At 38.0% G+C, this 23,076-nt stretch overlaps 1 long non-coding RNA gene across 1 annotated transcript in view; it reads left to right on the top strand.

Moving 5' to 3' along the window:
- Window positions 1–19,227: 19,227 nt before the first annotated feature.
- LOC131995110 (uncharacterized) overlaps window positions 19,228–23,076 on the top strand; it is a 367,754-nt gene continuing 363,905 nt past the window's right edge. The window contains exon 1 of the long non-coding RNA XR_009397163.1: window positions 19,228–19,285. This is a non-coding gene — a long non-coding RNA (uncharacterized LOC131995110). The remainder of the gene's footprint in view (window positions 19,286–23,076) is intronic.

Raw genomic sequence — 23,076 nt, 5'->3', positions numbered from 1 at the left:
ACCTCCTTCTTACTTGTTTTCAGTAATAGACTTGTCTTCTTACGATCCGTATCTTCAAATAGGATTTTAGACGTCCTTCCGAACGTTTCGCTATTCCACAGTGTTACATGCACGATCGTCGACCACGCCCTTAGACTGTGTCGACCCAAAAGGCTTTGGGTTAACCAAGTTTATTGACATCAGTCCTCTGGCCTTCACTGCCAAATCATCTGCTCTTTCATTCCCCCTTAATCTGCTATGGCCCGGCACCCAAACGATGCGGATCGTGCCATCCTCAGATACGGCGTTAATCTCCTTCTTACTCTTCAAGACTGTTCGAAAGCTTACCGTTCTGGTTGTTATTGCCCTGATGACCAGTTTACTGTCCGTGGGGATGTTCACACTCGAAGTCTTCACGTCAACACCTTACCACTTTACGCATTCCACGATAGCCCGAATCTTTGCCTGCTTGTCTGTCGAAAACAGATTTCAGTTCCTGGGTTCTTAATTTGGACACCCAGGCCCTCTATCTTTAAGTTTTGATCCATCTGTGTAGAATGATCTTCCAGATGGCAATACCAGAATTCCGTCAATCCAAGACTGTGTCGCTGGCAGCAGTGTCTCACACTCGAACTGAGATTTCCATTCCATTTCTGCCAGATTTTCTATCGTCGCCTCGACAAACCTCTATCCACTCTCGCATCGCCTGAAGTTTTCCAAATAATTCCATTTATTATGAGTTATTTTCGAATCGCACATATGAATTCCTCAGGGATGGAAAATACAAATGTTAAAATGGTACGAATAAGGTACTTTTTGGGCCGAAAGAATACTTTTAAGTTTTGCATAAAGGTTTCAAGAATATTGGAGTTCAGTCATACAAAATATATGTCTGTCTTGCCGATTAAAGATCACACAATGTGTGAAGGAAATTTAAGTAAAGAAAGAGTTTTGGTTCCCAGACCAAAATTTTTTTAGTGTCATTTATATATAACCCTAACCGAAGACGAAGTTGCGCGGAGATTTGCATATTTGTGAAGTATCTAGCTAAGTATCTCTACGAAGTGGTATCGCTATGCAACTCGTCATGCGATCTCGGCACATCTTTGAGCTAACATTTTAATCGGACTGCACTCTGTTATAAGGGAGGAGTATCCCTTGTACCTTAATGGAAGCCGAAGACGAAGGGTTTGCGATATATACACATATATCGGAGATGGTTGGACGAATTTTTGATTGTATATGATAGTTACCCAAAAATACAAATCGGATAATCAAATTTCGAGTCAAGTACCTAGGGGGAAACGCCGCACTCTAAAACCCCCAAACGGGCATATAGATCGGTACAATATGGGACTTAAATGAAAGATATCTGGGACTCGAGCACGTATCTCATATAGAATTCGGAGCATGGGCATGAGGCATCTTTTTCTAAATATGAACGGATATTGCCCCTTAAAATCTCCAAGCGATCTGTATAACGCTAATTCAACAGTCAGATGGATTTAATTCGATCGGCTAACAAGTGAATATCCCCATTTTATCGTGAGAAATATTCGCCTCTTTAGACAAACAAAGTTCGAAAACATTCGAGTTGTTTGGAAAATTTTTAGTGCTGGAAAAGACACTAAATCCGTCGAACTATTAGTATTGAAAAAGTACTAAAAAAGTACTAAGTTTTCCATCCCTGGAATACCAACTTGTGGTTGGACATTTCTTAATAGCTTAAAATAATATCAAACAACGAGTGCGTTCTTTTCAAAACTCACTGCTGGAGTCTGACCATTTCGCAATCAACAAAAAAAAAATTGTCTTTGAGAATACGCCTTCTACGCTCGCGAGCTCGCACGTTCAGCCAATTTACACATTTTTTGCCAATTCACACATTTTTTACTCTGGTATATATGAAAACCCCCTTTCGTCACAATCCGCTAAAAATTAGATTTAAGTCACTGTTGAATTTTGTATTTCAAATTTCAACAAAACCGGGTAATAAATAAAGCTTTTATGAGCTTCAGACCCTTAATTGGTACATCGGTCTATATGGCAGCTATATCTAAATACAGTCCGATCTTTACCATATTTAGGTCGAATATTCAGACCCTTTGTCGAGAGACCGGTCTGTTCGGCAGCTATATCTAAATATAGCCAGATCCGAACCATATTTGAAACGAATATCGGGAGACCTAAAACTATCCAATGTTTCAAATTTCAGCGAAATCGGGTAATAAATAGGGCTTTTATGGGCTTTATACCCTTTATCTGGAGATCGGTCTATATGGCAGCTATACCTAAATATAGTCCTATCTGAATCATATTAGGGTCCTATATTAGAAGGCGTAAAACTACTCAATGTTTCAATTTTCAGCGAAATCGGTAAAAAAAATAAAGCTTTTATGGGATTTAGACCCTTTATTAGGAGATCGGTCTATATGGCAGCTATATCTAAATATAGTCCGATTTAAACCATATTTAGATCAGATATCAGCCTGCATCAAAAATACGTATCTATGCCAAATTTCAGCTCAATATCTCTATGTTTGAAGGCTGTAGAGTGATTACAGCAGACGGACAGACACACGGACATGGTTAAATCGTCTTAGAATTTTACGACAATCCGAAATATATTGGGTTGCCCAAAAAGTAGTTGCGGATTTTTCATATAGTCGACGTTGACAATTTTTTTCACAGCTTGTGACTCTGTAATTGCATTCTTTCTTCTGTCAGTTACCAGCTGTTACTTGTAGCTTGCTTTAGAAAAAAAGTGTAAAAAAGTATATTTGATTAAAGTTCATTCTAAGTTTTATTAAAAATGCATTTACTTTATTTTAAAAAATCCGTAATTACTTTTTGGGCAACCCAATATATACTTTGTAGGGTCGGAAATTGATATTTCGATGTGTTGCAAACGGAACGACTAAATTGATATACCCGCTTTCTTATGGTTGTAGGTATAAAAAGTAACAGCGTTTTTGTTTGGTACATTATGTTTTCAAAAAGATCTTTGAATTGAAAATAAAAATGTGCACCATTCTACAAAAAAGTTTCAAGCTACCGTAATCCTTGTGTGCAATTTGGATTTGAAAAACATGTCATTTCCAACAATTTCACTACCTTTAATTAATTAACTCAAACGCGGAATAGTTGCAAAACAAGTAAGAAATCATTTCATTCTCTAACCTTGAAAAATATCCAAACAATCTTTATTCATATGTTAACAACCCTAGGGGTACTTTTAATTGCATTGTCAACAAGGTGGCAACCTAATTAGTTTGATTTACCACTCTCTCTCTCCCACTCCAATTACCACTTGTTGCTTGGTCTTCTCAGTTTCGTAATAATTCTTGAATCGGTCGCACGCATAATAAAGCCCTCATAAAAGTTTTGTCTCAAAAGTGATCAGAACCAGTGAAGCCTATTCAAAAAAGTTATTAAATCAAATAAAAGTGAAGTGCAACTAATGTATGGATTGATTTATTTGGAAATTCGTTGAAAATCCATTATAATTTGCAAAAGAAAAAGAAACGCAAAAGAAGAAACAAAAAACTATTATGTTGGGCAGCGGTTTTCGCGTTTGTCGTTCGCCGTGTGTGTATCCATCAATCATAGCTGCATGTGTTTTGTTGTTGGCTGTGTGTATATCCATAAACCCAGACTGCAAGTGTTTATTTATATGCAACGTGAGAGAGGGAAAGAGAGATGGGGTAAATGTCAAGCTCTCAGATTTGTTCTCAGTAGTGTTGTTCTTGTTGTTGTTGTTTAGTTGTTGCCCAACGAGAAAAAACTATGAAGAAGATGTACTAAGTGAAGTGAAGCTAAGAAGGTAATCGAAATAACAATATTCGATAGCATTAGCAACAAGTGTTTCAAATGTTGCAATTAATAAGGCTGTTTGTCTTACTTTAAACGAATTTCCGCGTCGACAAAAAGGCTATCTTACTTTAAACTAATTTCCGCGTCGACAAAAAGGCTATGAAACAATACAAAGGCAACTTTTGTATTCAATAAAGAAAACCATCTCTCTTCTATTTCTTATTATTATCAGTTAACCAATTTGCAGTTTGACTTGTTCCAGGTAAGTTTGAAAACTGGAAGCAAGTATAATCAATAATCCGACTGAATTACTGCATACGTGAACGGGGAAAATCGTTCTAAGTCTATCCATTGTGAAGTATGTTTTTCCTTATTGAACGACAATTTTTGAAATTGGGGAACGTGAATGTTTGAATCGGTCACAATTTATACGAAAACTTACATTGACATTTGTATAAAGGTTGTATAATATCCATTTAATACGAGAGGAAATTACATTCGATAGATCGATAAAGCAATAGATCACGTAAACAGTAATTCGGCCCCCGTTTTCTAACTAATCGCGTTAAGTTCTGATAGCATTTGATACGTTCTTTGATACAATATATACAAAGTACAGTTCTTGTCATACCTACTAGAAGTCATACAAAAAATACCACGTTTAAAATTTGAGCCAAATAATTCTGCCTTTATTGGCTAAATAAGTTAAATCGGCCTATCGGTTTATATGGCAACCATTTCAGGTTATGGGCCATACTTGACACGGATTTTAGAAGCCATATCAAAATTATAACTTCCAAAGTTCAGCCAAATCCGGTGGTAATAAAGCCTTCTTGAGGGAAAAAGGTAAAATTTGAAGCTCGGTTTATATGACAGCCATATCGGGTTATGAACAGATTATACCATACCTTTCGTAATTGCGTCTACTAGAGCCTCAAGAAGTAAAGATCCGAGATTAGTTTATATGCAGCTAAAACAGATTATGAACCGATTTAAACCATTCATGGTACAGTTATTGGAAGTCAAGGCAAAACACCTCATGCAAAATTTCAGCCAAATTGGGTAAGATTTGCGTCTTCTAACGGCCCAAGTACTCAAGATCCATGATCAGTGTACATGACAGCTATATCAAAACATGGGCCGATCTGACCTATTTACAATCCCAACCGATCTACACTAATATGAACAAGTAAAAGCGTACTAAGTTTGGCCGGGCCGAATCTTATATACCCTCCACCATGGATCGCATTTGTCGAGTTCTTTTCCCGGCATCTCTTCTTAGGCAAAAAAGGATATAAGAAAATATTTGCTCTGCTATTAGAGCGATAACAAGATATGGTCCGGTTTGGACCACAATTAAATTATATGTTGGAGACCTGTGTAAAATGTCAGCCAATAAGAATTGCGCCCTTTGGGGGTTCAAGAAATAAATAGAGAGATCGATTTATGTGGGAGCTGTATCGGGCTATAGACCGATTCGGACCATAATAAACACGTACGTTGATGGTCATGAAAGAATCCGTCGTACAAAATTTCAGGCAAATCGGATAATAATTGCGACCTCTAGAGGCTCAAGAATTCGAGATCCCAGATCGGTTTATATGGCAGCTATATCAGGTTATGAACCGACTTGAACCTTATTTGACACATTTGTTGAAAGTAAGAATAAAATACGTCTTGCAAAATTCTACCCAAATCGGATAGGAATTGCGCCATCTAGAAGCTCAAGAAGTCAAGTCCCCATATCTGTTTATTTGACAGCTATATCAGGTTATGAACCGATTTGAACCATACATGGCACAGTTGTTGGAATTTATAACAAAAAAAGTCGTGCAAAAATTCATTCAAATCGGATAAGAATTGCGCATTCTAGAGGCTCAAGAATTCAAGATCCAAGATCGGTTTATATAGCAGCTATATCAGGTTATTGACCGATTTTAACTGTACTTGGCGCAGTTGTTGGATATCATAACAAACCACGTCGTGCAAAATTTCATTCCAATCGGATGAGAATTGCGCCCTCTAGAGGCTCAAGAAGTCAAGACCCAAGATCGGTTTATATGGCAGCTATATGAAAACATGGACCGATATGGCCCATTTACAATACCAACCTACCTACACTAATAAGAAGTATTTGTGCAAAATTTCAAGCGGCTAACTTTACTTCTTCGGAAGTTTGCGTGCTTTCGACAGACAGACGGACGGACGGACGGATGGAAAGACGGACGGACATGGCTAGATCGACATGAAATGTCGCGACGATCAAGAATATATATACTTTATGGTGTCTCAGGCGAGTATTTCGAGTAGTTACAAACAGAATGACTAAATTAGTATACCCCCCATCCTATGGTGAAGGGTATAAAAATTTTCGCACTAATATGAAGTACTTCAAGCGACTAGCTTTACTCCTTCGGAAGTGAGCAACAGACAGACAAACGGAAGGACATGTCATCATTAACTTGAAATGTAAGACGATCAAGAATGTGTATACTTTTTTGAGTCTCCGATCAAAATTTCGATGTGTTAAAAACGGAATGACGAAATTAGTATACCCCCATCTTACACGCAGAAAAATAAGTTTATCAGCAAATTCGATTGTAAATTAAACAAGCAAAAGCGTGCTAAGGTCGACCGGGTCGAATCTTATATACTCTCCACAGTGGATCGCATTTGTCGTGTTCTTTTCCCGAAATCTCTTTTTAGGCCAACAAAGGATAAAAGAAAATAATTGCTATGTTTTTGGTTATGGTCCGGACCATAATTTAAATATTGGAGAACATAGTAGAAGTCATTGTGTGAAATTTAAGCCAATTCCAATAAGAATTGAGTCCAAGTAAAAAGTCGTTAATTTTGGCCTGGCCGAACTTTGGATACCCACCACCTCGGGTATATATGCAAATCACTTTTCGTCATAATCCGATGAAACATGCATAATTTATGCCCCTATAGCAGCTATCTAGAAATATAGTCTGATTTGGATCAAATTCGGCACGAACACTGAGTGGTCATTGTCCAATTTTGTAGAACAAAATATTGTTTTTTTTTTGGTAGCTATATCCAAATATAGTCCGATCTGAACCATATACGACACGGATATCGAAAAGCCTAACATAAGTCACTGTGTCAAATTTCAGCGAAATCGATTAATAAATGCGCTTTTTAGGATCAAAAATCTTAAATCGAGATACCGGTCTATATGGTAGCTATAACCTAATCTGGGTCAAGTTGAAGAGGGATGTCGAATGCCCTAACACAACTCACTCTTCTAAATTTCGGTGACATTGGACAATAAAAGCGCCTTTTATGGGCCCAAAACTCTTAATTGAGAGATCGGTCTATATTACAGCTATATTTATATCCAAATATGAACAGATCTGTGCGAATTGAAGACGAATGTCAAATTTAAGCAAAATCGGAAAATAAATGCGGCTTTTATGGGCCTAAAACCCTAAAGCCCATCTCCGAACTTAACCTGCTTTGCTTATGGAGAAAGTAAGAATCTGTGCAAAGTTTCAGCTCAATATCTCTATTTTTAGAGATTGTAGCGTGATTTCAACAGACAGACGGGCAGACATCTAGACCGTCTTAGATTTTTACGGCGATCAAGAATATATACACTTTATAGGGCCGGAAACGGATATTTCGATGTGTTGCAAACGGAATGACAAAATGAATATACCCCCACCCTTCGATGGTGGGTATAAAAAGCATAATCGAGAGATTTATATATATGGGAGCTATACAAAACCTAGGACCGATATGGCTCGTTTTCAATCCCAATGATTGAAATAGGTATATATTCATGTTAATATATTCTCGTGCAGCGTAAAAATTTAGGACGTGTCCGTCCGTCTGCTATTGAAATCACGCTACAGTCTTAAAACATAGAGATTTTGCGTCACAGTGGGTTGCGTTAGGCCTTTCGACATCCTTCTTCAATGTGGCCCATACCGGTCCAGATTTAAATATAGCTGCCATATAGACCGATCTCTCGATTTCCGATATCGCCGAAATTTGGGACAGTGAGTTAAGTTAAGCCCTCTATATATTTCTGCAAAATGGCACAGATCGGTCCAGATTTAGATATTGCTGCCATAAAAACCGATCTCTCGATTTAAGGTTTTGGGCCCATAAAAGCCACATTTATTGTTTAATTTTGCTGAAATTTGGGACAGTGAATTAAGTTAATCCCTTCGAAATCCTTCGTCAATTTGGCTCAGATCGGTCCAGATTTGGACCGATCCATACTGATTAGCTGCCATACTGACCGATCTCCCGATTAAAGGTTTTGGGTCCATAAAAGGCGCATTTATTGTCCCATGTAGCCGAAATTTGAAAGAGTAAGTTGTGTTAAGCCCTTCGACTTCCTTCTTCAATAAGAGCCAGATCGGTCCAGATTTGGATATAGCTGCCATATAGACCGATCTCTCGATTTAAGGTCTTGGGCCCATAAAAGGCGCATTTATTGTTCGATGTCGCCGAAATTTCGGACATTGAGTTAGGTTAAGCACTTTCCCATTTTTCTGAAACTTTGCTCAAATCGGTCGAGATTTGGATATAGCTGCCATATAGACCGATATTTCGATTTAAAGTCTTGGCCCCCAAAAAAGCGCATTTATAATCCGATTTCACTGAAATTGGACACGGTGACTTATGTTAGGCTTTTTGACATCCGTGTCGCATATGGTTAGGATCGGTTTATTTTTAGGTATAGCTACTTAAAAGACCAATATTTTGTTATACACAATTGAATGACTTGACTTATAAGTATTTGGTCCAAATCCGAACATATTTCGATATAGCTACCATGGAGCGAAAGGTATGCATTTTTCATCGGATTTTAACGGAAGGTGGTTTACATAAATACCCGAGGTGGTGGGTATCCAAATTCGTCCAGGCCGAACTTAACGCCTTTTTACTTGTTTTTAATTGTTTAGCTGTTGCATGGTTTATTTTCATAGTCACAGTTAAAGCATATAGTCAAGCAATTCAAACTCTGGTTTTTGGTAAACTTCGGAAGTTGAAGCGCCTTTGACAGCCAGACGGACGGGCAAGGCTAGATCGACTTAAACTGTGTTGACGATAAAGAATATTATCACTTTATGAGTTCTTAGACCAATACTTCGATGTGCAACAAACTGATTGATTCCTCAGCTGTATTTAGCGTGAGTGTTTAGATGTCTATTACCCTCTTCTGTATATTGAAAGGTTCACCTCAAACACCGAAGTTGGGAGATCGGTGTATATCGGTCCCAACCTAAAGTTACATGTACACAAATAAAAGCTACTGAAATTGCAAACATTTTTGAAAAACTTAAAATTTACCTCCTCAGCATAGTAGGAATGTCTTTTCATTTTTAATACTATAGCTTTGATGCCTTTTATAAAGGCCTTTGTCTCAAGGTTCAAGAGTTGTTAATTCTTGTCAGCTGTTTGCATGCAGTTGGTCGTGTTTTTTTTCTCCCTTGCTTCCATATGTTGCCGATAACATGACTGTAAGAGTTGTTGCCATTTCTTATATTGGTGTTGTTGTTGTTATTACATATACTTCCTGCTAGCACGAGTACTACTAGTGATTCTGGCATATTATGCATGGCGTGTCCGCTCTAAAGCAACAATGTTGCCGTTTCAGTATATTTAATCCAAGCATATTTTTTCCTCTCCTATGCTGATTTGCAACTCCATGACTTGTCCGATAACATCAAAGTTGTTTTTACATGGTATTTTTTTCGTGTTTTTTTTTCCTTGCCAACCGCCTTGGGGATGCAGAGGTCGTAGCAATATTTTCCCCACTCACACATCAATTTGTGTGAGTGTTTTTGTGTGTTCTTCCTTTGAGGTTGATGTGGTTCTGTGGTTTTGGCCATGCTTGTTAGGTAAACACTACTTATTTGTATTCCCCCCTTGGGAATGTAGTGAATGGGTCGGCGGAAGGCGGCCAAGTTGGCAGAGAGCGGGTGGGCGTGTGACTAAACGTGAACATTTTCAATAAGCAGTGTTTTGTTTGTTGTTGTTGCCATTGATTCTAGCATGTGGGAATTATAACATGTTGTTGATATGTTCGAGCGTATGTAGACTCCGGATGGGTGGTATTGGTGTCCATGTCCATTGATGTAGCATAATGTGGTTATATGTAGATTTTTTGATGTATTATTTATGAATTATGTACGAGTGCATCCTGGCGGGAACATAGGAAGATATTTTCAGCATTAATTATCCCCTCTGTAATGCTTGAGACTTTAATGGAACATGATAAATTTCTCTGCGAAGAAGCATTTGCATTCGGACTGGGCTATAAGAAAGAGATCTCTTAGATTTGAGGAGCACTGATTGATTTGAGGGAAGTTTCCGCGAGATTTGCCCATCTTGCATTTTTGGAATTTTACCGGTGAAAATCTAACCCTTTTTTCATTTTTGGAATTTTACCAGTGAAAATATAAAGATGATGGAGGATAATTTTCGTATGCAGCTATTTTCAAAAATTTAATACGAAGGTTGCCTTTTATATTTGGGGATTATAGATCACGAAAACAAATATTATCATCGAAAATAGCTTAATTGTTTTTTAAAATATTCTCCATTAAGTTGTATACACTTTTGCATGCGCTTCAACCAATTGTCGAAGCACTTTTGCCACTCTGATTGAGGTATGTCCAAAAACATGTATTCTGAACACTTCAGGTGTGTAAAAACGTTGACCTCTCATTTTATTTTTTACGTTCGGGAATAAAAAAGAAGTTATTCGGCGGATGACTCATCAAATCGATGTTTTGAGTGCTCAAAAATGCAGTTAGTTGAGTCGATGTGTGAGAGCTCGCATTGTCGTGGTGAAGAGTGATCCGTCTTTTGCGGTTGGTTTCCCTGATATATTAGAAGACAACTGGCAAACATGGTTGTGTTTCACTCAGAATTGACTGTTCTGTAGAACAACGCATCTGGTGGTACGATTGCGACATGTCCAGTTTTTTTCGAAAAACAGGCGTTCATTTGCTTGGAAGTGCTTTGTGCGCTAGCAACTTTTGTTAGATTTGACTCATCTTGAAACACCCATACAGAGTGATCAGTCTTCAGCGGTTGGTTTCCCTGATTTCTTAGAAGACAACTGGCAAACAATGGTTGTGTACCTCTCAGAATTGACTATTCTGCGTTGCTCTAGTGGTACGATTGCGACATGGCCAGTTTTCCGAAAAAAATAGGCGATCATTCGCTTGGAAGTGCTTCGTGCGCGAGCAACTTTTGTTGTATTTGACTCATCTTGACACACCCATACAATCAACTTCTGTTTACTTTCGGGCTAATACGTGTAAATCCACGGGCGGCACCGGCTCTTGCACAAATACTGAGTGCCTATGATGCTCGATATGACAAGGCGGGTTATTGGCGCCTTCAAATAACCAATGGCCACTTTGTTCCCGCGGCGATCGGTATTTTGGACCGCAACGAGCTTGCTCAGCTACAGGAGCCTGACAAGGATCGCCACCTTTACATGAAAATGTGGCTACAACAACAACAACCCACAAAAACCACCAAAATGGCAGGATTAAATAGTTTTCATAAGGTTATTGTAGCCGTGTATAGCTACCAATTGAATGCTAACAAATGGCTCAAATAGGAAGATTGTGATTAGAGCTAAATCACCACAAGGAGGGGGTGTGTACACCTTTTTGGCTCTTGGATATCTGTCGGATTTTCAGGCCATTTGAAAAGGGCAGTTAAAGGCTGACGTTGTCATCATGGTGTGTGGCCATTCAGAGTGCATACAGTATGGTACCAAAATACTAGGTAAATTAGTATGTTCAGGGGACCTCTCTTAGATGTGATGTAGGTGTCCTAAAATCCCCTTGCAATATCAGGAATTTGATATTTTGATGGTTACATGGCGGACTTAAGCTTGATTTGTGGGGATGAGGAGGAGTCATAGACGGTTGAGCACCTACTGTAAGACTGCCCTGAAATTGAGAGAGTAGGAGCAGGATTATGGCAGCACAAATCTATTTTCCTGTTGCATATTGGAGGGAGCTTCTCCACACCTTCTGGTCGTTTTGTCATGCATGTTGGCCCCTAATCTTATTTATTTTAATGACTGACATTGTATTGATGTAGATTTTATCACTCTTCTTCTGCGCTTTTTGAATTTTTCGCGGGCGACACAATAGACCTAAGTTCCCTTAGTGAAACTTATAGTGAATGAGGTTGCTAGACGCGTGCCATTATGTAAACTTAGTTCAAAAACCATAACAACAGCAATAGCAATTTATAAATTATTTATTTTGAAATTTATGTTTTTGTACGGCGAATTCAAAAATGTCTTGACATATCAATTCTCTCTGCTAGATTGATGCGGCCACCTGATAAATACGCCTTGGTGCAATCCGATTAAAGTTTAAGCTCAATGATAATGGGGCCTTCTTTTTTATGACGAATCCAAACGGGTTGCCGCATAGCGACACCATTTAGAAGAGTTTAAGCGTGGCAGTATACCTCCCAAATGTATCCAGCATTAGTAAGGGGATAACCGCAGCTGAAATTGTTTCTGATATTCACCCCAGGATTTGTACCCAGGCGTTGGGCTTCATGATCAGGCATGCTTACCTATGAGCCACGGTGGCCCATTAAGTAGTAGCAATTAGGCATCCTTGTGTAATATGAGGACAGAATTGAGTTGGTGCAAAAAATTTGCCGTAAATATATTTAAGTAAATTGAAGTTTTTCTTAACGTGTAAACAACAACAACGAAAAACATAATTTTTTAATCATACACCATTTTAACGTACAAATTCAGAAACACAGTCTGCAGTACATGCATCTGCTTGAAAGAGCAAATATGCATGGGTGATACACTTATATTCATATTTTAAAATACCATATGATTTGAGACGCATGGAAAAAAAGCTAATATGAATTCGTTTCGCGGAAAAATATTTTTTCAACCATGAGTCATGGGTCGTAGTTTTCTCGTGAAACGTGATTTTCTCGTGAGTCGTTATTGTCTAGTGAGTGTTTCGTGAGTCGTAAGTGTCTGGAGAGTCGTGCATAAGTAAAATTTTTGTTGTGAGTCGACAAAAAAAGGTCGTGCACGTGAGTAAAATTTTTTCTCGTGATCTCTAATGCGAATCCTTTTCTGGCTTCATTGGCGTGGTGACTGTCCAATTTCTAGTCACTGGGAAATAAAAGCGGATTCAGGGTTTGGGTGAATGGCATGGTACTCGACAGCCGGTTTAACTAAATCTTCAGCTTTAGTGTCCAAATTTCCTAGGAACCCAGTGCTTTGGACAATTTGACGCTGTGAATGTCATAGGTAACTTAGTCTACAGGAAATGTGGATAATTCACTATAAAGTACCAAAAGTGGTGTGCTGTATCGGAGTTTAAAAGTCACTTGACAATAGGTCTTACTGGTACAGACACTATGCTTTCAGAGCTCAAGCCATACATTTTGCGTATGCTCGATTTACAGATTCTGTTCCCTAATCCACCAGCCGAACGTAGAAAAGCGTTCCAAGCGCCTCGATGTTCTGCGCTCATTTTAAAATCTCTGACACCAAGTTTCGAGGTGTCTCCCACAACTTGATCTTTCCATCGGGCTTTTGCCTTTAAAAGACTTCTTTGCTGGAGCTTCTTCATCCATTCGGACAACATGACCTAGCCAACGCAGGCGTTGTATTTTGATCTTTCTCTCAAATACTCCAAGTCTCATCTGCCTCTTCTGCTTTCATAAGTACCCATTCTTCAGAACCATATAACAGCACGGGTAGTATCAGTGTCTTGTATAGTGTAATCTTCGTCTGTCGAGAGGTAAAGTAAACTGCTTACTTTGTCCAAAGTAGCATCTGTTTGCCAGTGTTATTCTTCGCTTAATCTCAAAACTGGTGTCATTCGTTTCGGTTACGGCGGTGCTGAGGTAGATAAAGTTACTGACTGTCTCAAAGTTGTGGTTCCCAACTTTCTCCTTTGCCTGTTCGGTTGTGCAAGGCTTATTGGGAGTTGAAACCATCCATTTCAACTTATCTCCATTTACTGCCAGACCCATTTTCACTGACTCCCTTTCGATTCTTTCAAAGGATGCAGTTACTACTTCCAGTGACCGACCTATGATATTGATGTCGTCGGCATAGGCGAGTAGCATGTGTTCTCTTGTGATCGCTTTGCCAGTGCTGCAGCGTGTGCCGGGATGTTCTCACATAGCGTATGCGATGGGCCGCTGCCGGAGGTCATATTGGCGCAGAGTTTTAACTTGTCCGTCTATGATGTTGAACGGGTGGAAAGTATTTTCGTTATACCGACATATTGATACTTTAAAAACGAAAATTGGGCCAGCATAAATAAAGTGGACCACCCAAGGCGTTTGGGTAAATAAATATTAGAAAATAACTTATCTTACGCATGAATAATGACGAATGATTATCGAGCGGTAATATTTTCATTACAGAAGTGTAATTTACTTTCGATCTTTAGATGCAGAACATTTTCCACATGGAGTTCCATTGGTGAAAATTGAACATCGAACCGACCTTCATCAAAATACAAAGTCTGTTGCAAGATTTGTATGATGTATCACTGTATCATTGTCTGGTTGGATGGTTGTTTACATTCGATTTTCCCTTAGAGCCTTTGATTAGGAATGTGGGGAAATCTGAAAAACTACTTGAAGCGCAACTGTGTTTATATTCCGCACACAGAGTACAAAGTACCAACATAGAACATAGCAAGATATTTACTCCCAGACCTTTGGGTGGTGTGCGGGGAAAAGTTGTTGGGGAAGCAATGCCAGCGGATGTATTTTAGTTCATAGTGAATACACGTTCAAATCAAGACAAAATCTAATCGAAACTAAACTGATTGGGTGTACACAATAGCTAGCCAAACACGAGGGAATGAGTTGGGATGGATTGGTATGGGATAGATGGATAAGCAAACGAACGAACGAGCGAATGAATGAATAGATGGATGTAGTAGGGATTGCTATTGATTTTGTCAAACTTTGATTAATATTGAAAAGTTTTGTTCATTCTTGAACAAAAGTTTGCTATTTGCCTTGCTTTACTTGCCAATGAACTTACTTCGTTATGGCATCATTGTCAGTCAAGCAAACAAATGTGGTGGATTGACAACGGGGCGTACTAAATTGCCTGGAAAGTTGTTTACCTTCTTTTTTTCTTCTTCTTCACTCCTTGATGAAGACATCCATCCAAAAGATGTCATTCTATTTTGTTTTTTGTTTTCTCTACATTTAGATTTTATGAATATATAACGAAACTTTGTTAAATTTTGTTAAATTGGAAGATGTTTGTCTTAGAGAAAGAATAGAAAAAACAAAAACTTAAATGGCCTGGGTTCCCACCTCTTGGGGTGTTTCCATATCATTAGCTTTTACTTTAGCCAATATGTGTACTGCATAACTTTATCTATAGATCTGAAAACAAAACTTTATAAATAAAGATTAAATAATGGGAATTGTCCGAAATGAGTGAAATAACAAAATAGAATTTTAGAAACTATGGTTTCGAAACTCTTCCAAAAACAATCGAAAATAATGTGGGTTAAAATCTTATATATAAGATTAAATTTGTGTTTGTTTGTAGATTTGTTTGTATGTTTGTGTGTTCCTTATAGACTCAGAAACGACTGAACCGATTTTCTTGAAATTTTCACAGATGGTGCATAATGACCCCGTGGTGAAAATAGGGTACTACATTTGATATCTAAAAGGGGAGCGGACCCTCCCCCTTACCCTAATTTTCACAAACGCCAGATCTCGGAGATGGGTGGTGCGATTTAAGCGAGTTTTTGTGTGCTCTCATATAGTTCCTTAAAAATAAAAATTTGGTATCCAAATTTCCGATGGGGTACCTGGGGGGGCTGCCCCACCCCAAAACCTACCAAACATATATTTAGACCAATCACGTCAATATGGGACTCAAATGAAAGGTATTTAGGATAAGAAAACGTATCTGATATCCAATTGTCGGACCAAGTGCTAGGGGGACCACCCCAAGCCCCAAAACACTCCTAAATCGGACATATTTACCGACCATGGAAATATGGGACTCAAATGAAAGGTATTTGCAAGAAAAATACCAATCTGATATCAAAATGTGGGAACACGTTTCTGGGGGTCCGCCCCTTTCCCAAAACACCCCCAAAACAGGACTTATTTACTGACCATGAGAATATGAGGCTTAAATAAAAGGTATTTGAATGTAGAATACGAATCGGATACCCAAATATGATACGAAGTGTTTGGGGGGCCGCCTCTCACCAAAAACATCCCCCAAAGGGGACAAATTTACGACCATAGCAATATGCGGCTCAAATGAAAGGTCTTCGGGAGTAAAGCACGAATTTGATATCAATATTCGGGAAAAGCGTATAGGGGGCCACCCCACCCCCAAAACACCACCGAAATATTAAGTATTTGCTGACTATTGCAATATGAGGCTCAAATAAGAGAGTTTTTAAAGTGGAACCCGAAACCGATATATTTTCAAGGCGAACTCATTGAGTGGCCGCCCATCCTCCAAAACACTCCCAAGCCGGTCATGTTTGCCGACTATGGAAATATGGGGCTCCAATTAAAGGTATTTGGGAGTAGACCATGTATCTGATATCAACATTAGGGGCCAACTGCCTAGCGGACGTCCTACCACCATAACAACCCCCAAGTAGGACGTATTTGCTCACCAAGACAATTTGGGTCTTAAAGAAGGTGGAACTAAATATCCATAGTTTTTAGGGCCAATACCTTAAACCGGACATATTTGCTGACTTTTGCAATAAGGAGTTTAAATGAGATTAGAAAACGAATTTGGCATCCAATTTTGAGTGCAATGGCTATAGGGGTTCAAATAAATGATATATAGTTATATGAGAATAGAGCACGTTGCTGATATATTTTCCGGGCTTAGTGTTTGGGGGACCACCCCAATCCCCAAAACACCCCTAAATCGGGCATATTTACCGACCATGTCAATGTGGAGCTTAAATGAAAGGATTTGGGGGGTAGAGCAAAAATTGAAACCCATTTTCGGGACCAATTTTCTGGGGGTCTACCCCTTTCCCAAAACACCCCACAAACAGCAATTTTTTACCGACCATCACAATATGGGGAAAATACGTATTTTATATCCAAATTTAGGACCATATATTAAGGGCGTCACCCTTTTCCCAAAACACCCCCCAAAGAAAAAAATTTGTCGACCATGCCAATATGTGGCTCAAATGAAAGGTATTTGAGATTAGAAAACGAATTTGATAACCTATTTTGGGGCCATGTGTTTGGGGGACGCCTCATCCTGTAAATTCCTCTTAAGCCAATGGCAATATGGGGTTTAAATAAATGGTATTTGAGAGAAGAGCACGATGCTTATATTTTTCAGGGTCAAGTATCTCTCTCTCCCCCGGAAACACCACTAAATCAGACATCATGAGAACATCGGTCTGAAATGAAGTACTTTAAGAATGGAGTACACCTTACATCCAAACTTAAATTCGTAGACCAATAAAGATCATATGGGATTCAGATAAAGGCACTCATATTGTTAAACTGTTAGTCAAGTTTGCATAGTATTTCACTAAAAGATCTTTAATTGTCGAAAATAAATATTCCAAGGAAACTTTTGTTCCATATAAAGTAAAAGAAGGTGCAGCGGAGCGGGCCCCGGGTCAGCTAGTTATTTATAAAACTGTGTTCACAAATCTTAATACATTTTATTTAATTTCTATGCCCACTCATGTTTTACAAATTTTATTCATAAATTTTGCAATTATTTTCGCTTTTTTCTTTGCCTTGTTTTGACATGATGGCAAACAAACAGATTTGCACTGGATCCTTTTTTTGCGTTTTATTTTTGCTTTTCACTGCTTATCTATCCAAAACCAAAATAAAACAAAGCAAATATCTTCACTGGTTTTGGGAAAATACGAGTTTTAATTTTTATTTGTTGAAATTCTGTTTTTACTAAAAAATTTCTCTGAGCGTAGGATTGTGCTAGACCCATCGTCGTCCCTGGCGAGTTTGGTCAGAGTTTTGATATAGCTGCTAAGGTTTTGAACTAAGAGCGTTTTTATTTGTTTAATAATGTACTGTTATGTATTCGATATCCAATATTGCTTTGATAAACACAACAAAAGAGGCAAAATTTGACCGTCAAAAGTAAATATTTTGATTTTTTACCCTTTCTTACATGCCATATGTTTTGGCTAAAAATAACAAAATATACATGGATAGAGACTACAAAACAAACAATATGTTGTTATTGTTGAACGCCTTATTTACCACCACATTCCGTGATTGTTGATTTTGTTGAATCTCTGTATTTTTGTTACAATGAACATTAGCTAGTAGGAAAAACAATAGAAATGGAAAATCAAAAAAAAAAAAAAACAATCTTTGGGCATTTTCAATTCAAAGTGATGATGTTATTTTAAATTAACCAAACAGAAAAAATAGCGCTGTTCATTGTTTATATTTCCAGAGTAAAGTGAAATGAACCATTGACCCAACAAAATGATAGTCATGGCAGATTTATTAGGAGCCAAAAGAAACAACAACAAAACGATAGAACAAAGCACTAAAAATATGAATGATGATTTGTGTTCTACATACCATCACTGTGTGTCTGTGTGTGAGTAATAGTTTTCATTAATAAAAATGCCTATATGTACGATATGTACTCTCTATGATGAAAGGAGGCGAAATTTTCCAACTTCATTCTTTCGAATCAAACAAGGCATACGACATTTTGTTCGCCTTGTTAACAACAATGGCGGGGGACACAAAAAATCCCAAAACGCGGCAATAAAATAAATGTAAATATTTCATGTCGCCTTCGTTTCACACTTAATTAGATCTTATCGAAATTGATAATAAAACATTGTACCAACTGATTTATTTGACAAACTTATTAGCCTGAATAATCGATAATTATTTGAGGCTGTCGATTGAGATACACACATACAAATATAAAGTTTTTTATATCAGATTATCACAAGGAGGCCGAGAGATGGTATGTTTTGATATATACATATGTACACTCGAAGAAATACCTAGTTCAAATGTTAAAAACAAGAAATCATGGGCAAGACAAAAGTCGGATAGAGACACCTACATAGTCTTTACCTTAACCCCCGATACTTAAGCCAAGCTTAAAAAATATTTCCACATATAAATAATGCAGTTTTTTTCCTTTCCCCTCAAGAGTTGTTGTGCAAAGACAAATTTTCTTTGAGGTATTCACTTTTTGTGAGTGTAAGAAAATATGGAAAAATTACTATAGTCTATCTATTCCCCTCTAAATATTTCATAAAAATTTGTGTTGTTTATTTTGCATTTTTCTTTGGGTATAAATAAATTTTATTTATAAACATGCCAAAGTCTCATAAAAATTATTTTTAATTTCTCATTTCCATTTTTTTGCGTTTTGTTTATTTCAGCCTCCTCCATTTATTCAAATGACAGACGTTTGCCAATATCACATGGATTACGGCTAAAGGTGAGACATCTTAAAATTTTTTATGACAATTTAAGTGAGGCAACAGCAGGAGCTAAAGCGGAAAGCATGCGAAATAAAAACAAGTAAAAAAGCATTGAGTTCGGCCGGGCCGAACATTGGATACCCACCTCCTCCGGTGTATATGTAAACTCCATTTCGTCACAATCCGGTGAAAATTGCATAACTTAAGCACCCAAATTTGGCACGATCTATAATATATGTCACAATTCAATTTTGTAGAACAAAATATTGGTCTTTTTGGCAGATATGTCCAATAAATAAACCGATCTAAACCGTATTAAGGTCGGATATCGTAAGGCTCAGAAAAACTCACTGTTTCAAATTTCAGCGAAATCGGGTAATAAATAAAGATTTTACGGGCTTTAGACCCCTTGTCGGCAGATCGGTATATATGGCAGCTATATATAAATATAGTCCGATCTGAACCATATTTAGTTGGGATGTTGGGAGGTCTAAACCTAATCACTTTTTCAAATTTCAGCGAAATCGGGTAATGAATAAATCTTTTAAGGGCTTCAGACCCTTTATCAGCAGATCGGTCTATATGGCAGCTATATCTAAATATAGTCCGATCTGTACCATATTTAGGTCGGATGTTGGGAGGCCTAAACCTGCGCACTATTCCAAATTTCGGCGCAATCGGATGAAAAATAAAGCTTTTATGGCCTTCAGACCCTTTATCGGGAGATAGGTCTATATGGTAGCTATATCTAAATATTGTCCGACCTGAACCATATTTAGGTCAGATGTTGGGAAGCTTAAAATAAGCCCCTGTTTTAAATTTCAGCAAAATCGGGTAATAAATAAAGCTTTTATATCCTCCAGGCCCTTTATCGGGAGATCGGTCTATATGGCAGCTATATCTGAATATGGACCGACCTGAACCATATTTAGGTCAGATGTCGGGAGCCTTAAAATAACACACTGTTGCAAATTGTTATGGTCTTCAGACCCTTCATCGGGAGATCGGTCTATATGGCAGCTATATCTAAATATGGACGGATCTAATCCATATTTAGGTCAGACATGGGAAGGCTTAAAATAGCCCACTGTTTCAAATTTCACCAAAATCGGATGAAAAATAAAGCATTTATGGGCATTGGACCCTTTATCGATAAATCGGTCTATATAGCAGCTATATCCAAATATGGTCCGATTTAGCCCGTTCAAGAACTTAACCAGCGTGCATCGAAAAGACGTATCTGTGCCAAATTTCAGCTCAATATCTCAATTTTTGAAGGCTCTAGAGTGATTACAACAGACGGACGGGCAGACACACGAACATCGTTAAATCGTCTTAGAATTTTACGACGATCCGAAATATATATACTTTGTAGGGTCGGAAATTGATATTTCGATTTGTTGCAAACGGAATGACTAAATGAATATACCCCCTATCCTACGGTGGTGGGTAGAAAAATGCCAACAGTAAATAATTTAAAGCATATGAGAAGGTTATTGAAACATTTTCAATACCCCATTAAACTCTCAAAAATGTAGGTCGAGCGAGCGAAAACACCTCTCATTTTAGAATAAGAAAAAATTAAAATATACTTAACATAAACTTGGAAGACAAATGAATGACTAGTAACAATAGAAGAAAATGTTTACAAATTTAAGTGAACTGAATAATTAATTTTTTCCACAAAATTTCATTTGCATTGACACAATGATGGTTCAAAAGGAAATGTCACAAAGTAACTACAACAATAATAACAACAAAACCTTCAGAAGAGACAATAGGAATTGTGGGAGGAAATATGCCTCATATGTATGTGGATATGTATATACATACTACATATCACAATGTGACCGCAAATAAATAAGAATCCACTCGGCAGCGTTGGGTTGTTTGAATTTTGTGCAAGTGATTAAAGTGAATATTTGTTTGAGACATATACATGGAAAGGGGTGTCATTTTCGAGTGAAATAATGTGAACAGTGTTACTTTTACTTTTCTTCAATTGATCGTATAACAACACTCCAAGCATCTCAAACTTCTGCGCTCATATTATACTCTATGACACCAAGTTTCGAGCTATCTCCCACCACTCGACCTATCCATCGCGCTTTTGGTCTTTCCGGTTTGCGAGTACCACCGTGTTTGCCTTCAAAAGACTTCTTTGCTGGAGCTTCTTCATTCATTCTGACAACATGACCAAGCCAACGCAGCCGTTGTATTTTGATACGTGTAACTATGCTATCGTCGTCATACAGCGCATACAGCTCGTGGTTCATACGACGCCTATATTCCCTATTAACGCAAACTGGTCCATATATTTTACGAATAATCTCTCTCTCAAACACTCCAAGCACTGCCTCATCTGCTTTGACAAGTACCCATGCCTCAGAACCATATAACAACACGGGTAGTATCAGTGTCTTGTATAGTCTAATTTTCGTCTGGCGAGAGGTGGCCTTGTTTCTTAACTGCTTACTTAATCCAAAGTATCATCTGTTGCCAGTATTATTCCTCGCTTTATTTCAAAACTGGTAGATAAAGTGGTTGACTATCTCAAAGTTGTGGTTCCCAACTTTCTTCATTATCTTTATCTGCTCGGTTGTGGAAGCCTTTTTGAGAGTTGAAACCATCCATTTTATCTTATCTCCATTTACTGCCAGACCCATTTTCACTGACTCTTTTTCGATTCTTCCAAAGGCTCCCAAAGAATATTAAAAATTGGTTTTATTATTTTAAAAACAAAAAAAAGGTCATAAAGTACAATGGGCGTTCTGACCGATTATTGGTCAGCCTTAATATTCAAAACAAGTAAAAGCGTGCTAAGTTCGGCCGGGCCGAATCTTGTATACCCTCCACCATGAATCGTATTTGTCGAGGTCTTGCCACGGTATCTCTTTTTAGGCAAACAAAGGATAAAAGAAAAGAATTGCTATGTTATTGGAACAAAATCAAGTAATGGTTAATTTCGGACCATAATTAAACTGAATATTGGAGACTATAGTAGAAGTTATTGTGTAAAATTTCTGCCAAATCTAGAAAGAATTGCGCACTTTAGGGGCTGAAGAAGTAAACTGGGGAGGACGGTTTATAGGGGAGCTGTATTAGGCTATAAACCGATTCATGCCATATTCGACTCGTATGTTAAAGGTCATGAGAGAAGCCGTTGTACAAAATTTCAGCCAAATCGGGTAATACTTGCGTCCTTTAGAGGCTCAAGAAGTCAAGAAGTCAAGATCTCATATCGGTTTATAAGGCAGCTATATCAGGTTATGGGCCGATTTGAACTATTCTTAGCACAGTTATTGAAAGTTATATCAAAACATCTCAGATAAATTTGCAGCCAAATCGGATAAAAATTGTGCCCTCTAGTGGGTCAAGAAATCAAGACCCCAGATCGGTTTATATGGCAGCTATATCAGGTTATGGACCGATTTGAACCATTCTTAATACAGTTGTTGGAAGTCATAACAAAACAAGTCATACAATATTTCAGCCAAATCGGATAGGAATTGCTCCCTGTAGAGTCTCAAGAAGTCAACACCCCAGATCGGTTTATATGGCAGCTATATCAGGTTATGGACCGCTTTGAACCATACTTTGCACAGTTGTTGAAAGTCACATCAAAACTCCTCATGAAAAATTTCAGCCAAATCGGATAATAATTGCGTCCTCTATTGGCTCAAGTAGTCAACACCCATGATCGGTTTATATGGCAGCTATATCAGGTTATGGACCGATTTGAACCATACTTGACACAGTTGCTAAAAGTGCTAGCGAAACACGTCGTCCAAAATTTCATTCCAATCGG

Source organism: Stomoxys calcitrans, chromosome 2 (genome assembly GCF_963082655.1).
Source record: "Stomoxys calcitrans chromosome 2, idStoCalc2.1, whole genome shotgun sequence".
NCBI lineage: Eukaryota > Metazoa > Arthropoda > Insecta > Diptera > Muscidae > Stomoxys > Stomoxys calcitrans.
This window is presented reverse-complemented; position numbering and strand designations above follow the sequence as displayed.